This window comes from Marmota monax, unplaced genomic scaffold (genome assembly GCF_021218885.2).
Source record: "Marmota monax isolate L192 unplaced genomic scaffold, Marmota_monax_Labrador192_F-V1.1 WCK01_AAM20220418_F8-fsc00092, whole genome shotgun sequence".
Taxonomy (NCBI): Eukaryota; Metazoa; Chordata; class Mammalia; order Rodentia; family Sciuridae; genus Marmota; species Marmota monax.
Window position 1 is genome coordinate 562510 of NW_026692583.1, and position 8762 is coordinate 571271.

The following is an 8762-nucleotide window of genomic DNA, read 5'->3' on the forward strand; positions in this document are numbered from 1 at the left end:
GGCAGAAGCCGCGACAGGGTGCTGGCCAGCCGAGCTCCTCGCGAGACCCTGGAGGACCCTTGTCTCTTCATTCCTGGGGCTGCAGGGACACTGTCACTCCTTGGCTTGCGGCTACTTTCCTGGCTACCTTCCCGCTATGTGTCACCTCGTCATCCCATAAGGACACCAGTCACTGGACGTGGGGCCTGCACTACTTCAGCATGACCTCATCTTAATTCCATCTGCAAAGATGCAACTTCCAGATGAGATCACAGACCCTGGCTCTGGGTGGACCTGAGCCGGGGGCCTCCTCAGACCCTGCGCCTCCCGAGGGCTGAGGGTCCTCACAGCCCCTGAGTGGCTGAGACAGCCCAAATGCCTGCTGCAGGGTGAGAAGGCCAGGCTCATGGTGGCTGACCCCAGGGCCAGTGCCCAGGGACGCACGCTGCTGGCTGCCGAGCATGGTTCGGGCGAGGTGGACGTGGGGCCTGGGCCATCTCCTCTCAGCTCTGCTCTGAAATGGTGATGACTTTGTCACGTGATTCCCCAGGGTTTCCACTTGTGCATAGTGGGCATCCTGTCCTGGGGGACCTGTCCTTGGACATTTGTGCCTGCACACAGCAGAACGACACAATGTGGCCAATATCATTCTTTCCGCGAACTTTACTTTTTTTTTTTGATATTTATTTTTCAGTTTTGTTTTAGGTGGATACAATATCTTTATTTTATTTTTATGTGGTGCTGAGAATCGAACCCAGTGCCTCACGCATGCTAGGCAAGCACGCTACCACTTGAGCCACATCCCCAGCCCCCCGCGAATTTTACTTGAAGGTTTTGTTGTGTGTTTGGGTTTTGTCTTGAACCTTTCCTCTCTCAACTCCACTGCTGGAGTCACGTTCTGGTCGTTAGTGGCCCCAGGGTCACCGCTGTGGTGACAGCCATTGTGAACACAGAAGATTTTCCCAGAAGGTGGGAATTGGTGCTAAGGGACTCCCTCCAGTCTCTGAGCATGGACGAGGGTACTCGGTGGCCAGCTGCCATCTTAAAAAGCAGAGGAAAGGGGACCCGGGACGGGCCAGTGTTCGCTCACTTTGTCGGGGGAAAGTGAAGTCCACGGGGAGGTCAGACATTCAAGTTCATCTGCGTTTCCTGCTTCCCAAGCCCCGGCCAGCCTAGCCTGCCAGGAGGCCCGGGCCGCCGTGGCCACCAGCCCCACTCCTGCGCGCTGCGTGTCTGCCAAGGGCCGAGACAACGGTAGCTCAATTTTATTGATCTTGTCAACAGCAGTCATTCAAGACAGCCATTTAAATTCTTGGGAGGGAGCCGGAGCCGTGACCGCGTCTGCGCCAGACTCCTCCTGGCTCATCATTGGCCACCAAGCCCAGGGACAGCCGCTGCTCTGAGGCGGACGTAGCGGGAAGAGGGGCCGGAAGGCTGAGGGTCTGTTGGCCACCTGGAAGATGAAAGACCATAAGGGTCAGTTCCTGTCCAGGTGCAAGGGCAGGAAGGGTCACCAGGGTCACCAGAATGGTGTGGGCACCCAGTGGTATCAATTCATTTTGTCCCTCATCCCAGCCAAATCCCCTCTGTCCCCCCAGCCCCCTTTTAGCACCTGTGGTTTGAGGTGGAGCAGAAGACTCCCCAGCCCCAACCCCCCCCCCAGAGTGACTTTAATGAAAGCTGAGCTCTCAGCCCAGCCCCAGTGACGGCCACCCAGGGTGTGCAGGAGGCTCCGCGAGGCGGCGGGGTGGGCTGCGGCCAGGGCACATGTGATGCCCTCTCCGGTGTCCTGGTTGCTGATACACAGTGTCCAGTCTGCTGGGGTCACAGTGACATCAGCTCTAAATCCTTGGCACCTGGAACCCAGCCAGACCCAGGGACGCACTGCCTGTTCCCGGTGGCCGGTGGCTCCCTGCCCCAGTAGTGGGGTCCTGGCTTCCTGCTGGGTGTGGGGCATCCCGGCTGGCCTTGTCCCCTCTGCAGCCCTCCACTCTGCATGGCCCAGAATGACCTGCAGGGCTGGGGCTTCTTGGTGGTGTCCCCTAACAAGGGACGGTCCCTGTGCAGCAGGCTCTCTGCGCTCCTACCTCTTTGCAACTGTCCCCAGGGACCCTCTCCTGCTCCCTGGTGGGGAAGCCCCCATAGACGGTGATTGGCGCTTCTCAGGACCCGCCCCTGTGTTCCTGGGGTCCCTGGGGGGTACCATAGGTCAGTGCTGGGCTCCGACTCTTTCAAAGTCAATTCAGCGCCGGCCTCATCCCAGGCTAGCAGCCCCCGCGAGGCAGGGCTCCAGGCCAGCACCTCAGAGCCCCGCAGGAGCTGGCGAGGAAAGCAGACCCTCAGTCCCTGACTCCTGCGGCAGACCCTCGAGGGCGTCCCTGCCACATGCATCTCCACAGCTCACCAGGGGACATGGTCTTGAGCATGAGGTCCCGTGGGCCAAGAGATGATGGCCGCCCACCCTCAGGCCTGGTGTATGGTCTACACTGCCAGCGGCAGGCAGGCCTGGTGTGTGGTCTACACTGCCGGCTGCGGTCCCAGCCTCCGTGCTCCTCCTTCCTTCGGATTTACTCAGGACAGGAGCATTCCCAGTATAAGCCCCACCTTTCCCAACTTCCTCTACAGAGGAACAGGGGCCGCCCCATACACAGGCTGGCCAGTAAGATAGAAGTGGACGTCACTGCGGAGGACTTCTAGTTCGTGCAGGCCTCTTGCCCTGTGCTCCTTCCCCTCTTCATGCCGGGAACATAGATGCAATGCTAGAGGTGCAGCAGCCGTCTTGTGACCATAGATGACTATGAGATTCGAATGGGCAGATAAACCCTGAGTTTCGATGTCACGGGGCAGCTGCCTTCCCAGACCAGGACAGGCCGTCTCCAGAGAGCGTGTTAGGAAACAGAGGCCTCTCGTTGGGTAAGCCATGGCTATTTGTGTTTTCTGACATATGCAGCTAAATGCAATTCCTAGTTGTAATAAGTACACAAGCTGCCGTGGGTGCTCCTGAGTGGCCTGCCAGTCACCTCACGTCTAGGAGGCCCTGCTCTAAGGAGTCTTGCACGGAAGGCCAGGGGCCAAGGAGGCTGGAAGAAGGGCTTGCCTGGTCCAGCTGGGCCCAGAACCTTGTCTCCATCTGCCTCCCTGAGAAAGGTCACTGCAGGAAGACTGTGGGTCACATTAGGCCAGTGGAGAGAAGGATCACGGAGCCCAGGAGGCCCCCAGGGATGTTTCTGCCGTCAGCGTCGTCACAGTGGCCACCCAGGGTCCTTAGAATACTGTCTCTGTGCGCAAGGGACGGGGACTCCAGAGACACACGGGCCTTGCCTGAACTTCCGAGGATCTGGCTGTGCAGGGGGGCGCGGCCCCAGGGGTTGCTGCTTGGAGGGGTGTGACTTGTGCCGGGGACAGGGGTGCCGCTGGCTGCAGACCTGCCTCTCCCTGGAGCTGCCCCAGGCTCCTGCTCAGCTCAAGCTTGCTCTGAGAGGAGACTGAGGCCCAGAAAGGCAGAGTGACTTGCCCAATGTCACACAGCCTGTTGGGGTAGCTTGTGGGCTTGGCTCTGAACTGTGGGCCCCTGACCTGAGCCTGCAGACGGGGTCCCCAAGACTCCTGAAGCTGCCAAGGAAGGGAGACCACAGCTCGGGACTCACTAGTTCCTGTCCAGGTGTCTCAAAGTGGTGACACTTTCCAGAAGAGCAGCTAGCCCCCATGGGAAGCCATCAGGGCCTGGGAGGGTCGGAGCACTCCGGGAATCCAGGAGGCTCCAAGAGGAGGAGGCCAGTGAGGCCGAGGAGGCGCGGAGGGGAGGCCAGGCTGAGCAGTGGTAGTGGAGCCACGTGGGGTCTGCGCCATCAGCAGGAACCCGCTGCGTCTTTGGCCCGTGTTGGCCTGAGCCAGCACCACGAGCCACTCCTTCCTCCGCAGTCTGCGTGGCTAGTTCTCAGCCCCTTCACAGAACGGGGACCTGAGGCTCTCATCGGCCTCTCTGCGCCCACTCTGCAGGCAGCTCCAGGGCCGGCCCAGCACAGCCGCTCAGGGGCTCTGAGTTCTGGCCTGCAGCCGCCCAGTCCCCTCTCCCTCCTCAGCCCCTGCGGTGGACATCTGGGCCCACCTCCTGTGTCCCCTTGAATGCCTTCCTCCCTTGTTCCTCACCCTGTACCTGGTGTGATTGGTTCCACCACAGTGATTGGTTCAGGGATGGTCATGTGACCCAGATTGGGCCAATGAGCATCTTCCCTGGGACTTTGGCTGAAAGCACCTGGGACAGCTGGCAGCTGCTGGGACACAGTTGGGTGGCCTGAGAGAGGCCAGCCTGGTGGAGTGGCCCAAGAACTAGGAAAGATCTCAGCGTGCCTGAAGCCCTCTGGACCTCGAGGGTCCATGAAATGTCATGTCTTGTCTCCTGGGGAAAGGTCACTGTCCTTCCCTGGCCTCACTCAGGAACCAGCCTCGGCCGCTGCTCGCCTGCCTTTGCCCTCCCCTCCGCAAGGCCTCTTGGTCACCAGAGGTCTGAGCTCAAATTGCAGCTCCTCCTTTGCTGGCTGTGTGACCTTGGGCAGGTCACCCTCTCTGGGCCTCTGTCACCTGGTTTGTAAATGAGGAATGCAGGTGACGCCTTTTCCTTAGGGTGAAAACAGAAAACAGAACGTGCCCAGGGGCTGCTCCCGTCCTGCACCTGCTGTTATTAAGAGGGAGGCAACAGGATTCCTGCACCCTTGGAGGCAGAAGCAGCCCGGCCTGTTGTGAAGTGACCATTCCCTGCATCCGGCTCGTCTGGAGGACTCGGGGACAACGAACCTTATGAAATAGAAGAAGATCCAGGAGGAAAGGGGGCTTCAGCGTGGAGGGGGGGCGTCGGCTTGGCTGAGTCCTGGGGGGGGTCCAGGCCTGGACTCCAGGAGGGCGGGAGTGATTGCTGCCTGGGATGGTATGCAGTGGGGCCACATTCTTGCTGTTAATTCAGGACTCGCCAAGCCCAGGCCAGCCAGGGACAACGGAGCAGCAGTTCCCGCCTCCAGGGAGCTGGGCCTTCACAGCTGAGGCCCCTCCTGGCTCGCAGCAGCAGCCGGGAGCAGCTGTGGGCCCTGTGGGCAGCAGGCGGGCGGGTCCCCGGGCAGCCCAGAGGCCCAGCCCTTCCCCCATGACGGGCTTCCCACGAGTGCTGGGCTCCCTCTGCCCGGGTATGGATGAGGAGAATGAGGCTCCTGACCAGGGGCGGACTCACCCTGTCCCACGGCGGGGAAGTACCCGTGGGGCCAGTGTGTCCAGTTCCCCGTCCCGCGTGGGTCCTGCTCCTCGTTGGCGGGAAGATCACAGGCTGGAGGCGGGACGGGGAGAAGGCAATGTGGGAAGCGGGGCAGGGGTGGCCAGGATCAGGGCTGGGACAGCGAGGAGACCAGATGCAGGCAGGGGGGGGGGACAAGAGGGGAGCAGGAGAGAGGGAGGGGTGGGGACAGAGAGAGAGGGAGAGACATGGGGGGCCAGAACCTGGTCCCCTCCTGGGTCCCCAGTGTCTCCGCGGTACTCGAGCGCCTGCAGGGCTGGACACTCCCCACAGTGCCCGCAGTCCTTCACACAGATGCCTGTTTGAGCACCCACTGCTCCCGGGCCCTTGCCAACTGTGGGACCCAGCAGAGGACGAGGTGGATGAGAACCGGACTCACGGGGTCTGTGCTCCTGGGGTCGGTGTCCCAACACGGCAAGTGAGAAAGGAAGGGAGGGACAGGCCTGGGGCTCCCGCGGCCAGGGCGGCCAGGGCTCTGCAGGATCAGGGCAGTGAGGCCCCGCAAGCCCAGGCGGGGCAGGTACAGGGCCTCCTCCTGCCCTGTGGGACCCCAGCTGGCCCCTGGACGTCCCCAGCCACCAGTGCACCTGGACTCACTGAGTCCCTGAGGATGCTGGGAAGCAGGTTCTGTTTTCCTATTTTTCCAGTGGGGAATTGGAAGCCCAGAGAGGTCAAGCAAAATGTCTAGGTCGCACAGCGCATGGGACCCCCAACCTTGCTCGTTACTGTCCCAGATGCTGGACACGCGGTTTTGCCTTTTAGGTCTCCGTCTTCTCTATCAAATGGGTCGTCAGGAGAATTAAGTGACTGACATCTGTGAAGGTGACATCCTCAAACACCTCTGCTGGTGCTGGCTGCTGGGCGGGCGTCTGGCTGGTCAGCTCTGCTGGGTGGCAGATGAGCTGGGGCACCTGAGGACCCCAGGACGCCTGGCAGAGGGGGCAGTGCGACACAGCCCATTCTGTGCCTGGCAGAGGCAGGATGCGGCCCACGCAGAGGGAGGGCAGCTGGCACCGTTGCCATGGAAACAGCCCGCAGTGGCCGGCTCGCTGTCTGCCCGCCTCCCGGCTGGGCATCCACAGTGGCCGGGCCTCGGTGCCCCCCACAGCCTCCTGATTGACAGCGGGGGCGGTTTCTGGTTCAGAGCACACATGGGCCTCGTGGGGATCAGGGTGGCCGTGCCCTGGAGGCTGAGCCTCTGCAGGGCCTGGGTCGGCCTCCCCCTCCTCCAGGAGCCCGGTCCTCCTTCCCCAGCCGTTGCCGTCCAGCAGGGGCCTGGGGTGGGCTTGGGTCCAGCTCAGCCCCTCTCTGGCTGTGTGTCCTCGGGCACGGCCCTTCACCTCTCTGGGCTCAGTTCAGCATCTAAATACAGAACGGCCCCATGGGACCTGCCCCTCGGGTGGCCAAGAGCGTCACAGGCCGCAGGGCTCTGCCCAGCGCTGGACCTTGGGATGGCAGGTGCGGGTGGGTTTCGAGCACTCTGGGGACGAGCCCTGGCGTCCCCACCTGTCTCTGTGGCTCTGTGCCTTTGCTCTCGGGTTCCAGGTGGGGAGACCGAGGCAGCTCCTCTGCTTCTCCCAGCCCCTCCCTCATCCTGGCTCATTCCACAGAGGCCTCTGGTGACATCCCGGTCCCCTGGGCAGGCACTTATTGTGCACCTGCTGAATGCATGTGGTCTGGCCCCAGGGCTGTGGGGGTGGACGGAGGCAGAGGTGGGGCCGGTGCAGGAAGAAGCTGGGGAGCCCAGGACTGCGCTGCCCACCTCCGCCCAGCCGGCCGACTTCTCCCTGGGCACGACGCTGGGCCCTGGGCTGCTGGCCTCCACTGCCCTCCCAGCAGGACGGGGCTCCCCTGGCAAAGGCTGCGTGGATGGAGGTGCGTCCCCTGCCCGTGCCCAGCCGTCATCGCGCGCCGTCACCTCCTCTGTCACTCCCTCCCTCCTGCCCCTCCCTGGCCCCCTCCTCTCCTCCGCTCCCTCACCCCTGTCCCCACGGCAGTCCTGTCCCCCCACCGTCCCCGCAGGCAGCTGACAGCCCCGTCCCCGTGGGCGGCACCAGAGCAGCTCCCCAGGCTGCCGGGTCCTCCGTGTTCAAAGTGCTTCCTCGGCGCTAAATAATTAATTCCCGCCACGCTCCCTGTGAGGGAATAAATAAATGTCACTTGTGTGGGGTGACAAAGCCCCGCTGGGAGCAGAGCTAACAGCTCCAGGCGCCAACAGAGGGGTCGCCTGGGGACACTGGCCTCAGCCCTCGGCCAAGGCAGAGGGGACACGGGGATGGCGCCCTGGGCCCAAGGTGGCTTTGGGGCTCTGCTGGGTCTCACAGGTCGGGACAGCGGCCGGCCAGGCCCCGGGCGGCCCCCAGCCTCGCTCTGCCCGTCCACGACCTGGGAGTCGGCTGGACTCAGGTCCTGAAGTCCCCAATGGGGACACGCAGGACATGGTCGCACCACGTGCCCTCTGTTCCCCCACCAGTCCCCCAGGCCCCCCGGGCCCGTGTCCCCAGACCCCTCACCAGGGACGCCCCCGTCCCCACTCCTGAGGCTTAGGCCCAGTCCTGTGCACCCTGCACCTCCCGGGCCTTCCCCCAGGTGACCCCTCTGCCCAGAGTGTCCTGGCCCGGCCACCCGCAGGGGCCTCCCCTGTCCAGGTCCCCACACCCCCTGGCAGGAAGCCCTCGTTGGACGCCCCTCTGAGCCGACGGCGGGACCCCCACCCACTTTGCTTCAGGGGACAGCAACCCCTGTCACCGGCCCCCACCCGCCTGAAGCTGTGAGCACCCTGTGGGCAAGGACCATGTCTTCCTCGGTCACTGCTCTGTCCCTGCCCCTGGCATACAGTAGGCGCTCTGAGCCCTTGGTGGTCACTTGTCACCAGCCTTGGCCAGCAGGCGTGCCGCCCTGGTCTGCCCAGCATGGCTGTCCTCAGCCCCGGGAGGCACTCGGCAAAACACGTGCTGTGTTCGAGGCTTCGCCCCAACCAGCACTAGGAGGCACCTGCTGTTTACCAAGGACGATGGGTGGGGAAGGCGGCTCTCATCCCAAAGCCCCAGGTCCCCAGAGCAGGGCTGCCACTCACCAGGACAGCGGGGGACGGCCCGAGACCTGGCTGTGTGCAGATGCCCCCTCAAGATGGCCTCCAGGCAGCCTGCCGGGCCAGACCGGCCACCGGCACACGGCCCCCACATGGCCAGCACCAGGCCTGGCCGTGCCAGAGGCATCGAGGGAAGGCTGCAGATGGCTGGCCACCTGGCTGCCCGGGAGGCTGGACGGAGCCCCCAGCAGCCTGTACAGGCCGTCTTCTTCCTCCCTGCTCATTGGGCCAGGCAGGGCTTGGGGTGAACAAGGGCCCTGGGACCTGTGGTGACTTCCAGGAGTCACTGGGCACCCCAGATGTGTCAGGTCTGCCTCTGGCCTTGGTGCCCGGCACGGCATTCAGGCATCAGGAAGAGTGTGATCAGGGTGTCAAGGGCCTGCTCAGGTGGGGCCCCCGAGGACAGGGCCG

At 63.3% G+C, this 8762-nt stretch overlaps 1 long non-coding RNA gene across 1 annotated transcript; it reads right to left on the minus strand.

Annotated features, from left to right (window-relative positions):
- Positions 1–692: 692 nt before the first annotated feature.
- Positions 693–7139, minus strand: LOC131424232 (uncharacterized). The gene is made up of 3 exons (XR_009226930.1): positions 5975–7139; positions 5201–5293; positions 693–1432 (listed from the first exon to the last, which is right to left on the minus strand). It is a non-coding gene; the product is annotated as an uncharacterized LOC131424232 (long non-coding RNA).
- Between the last annotated feature and the right edge of the window lie 1623 nt (positions 7140–8762).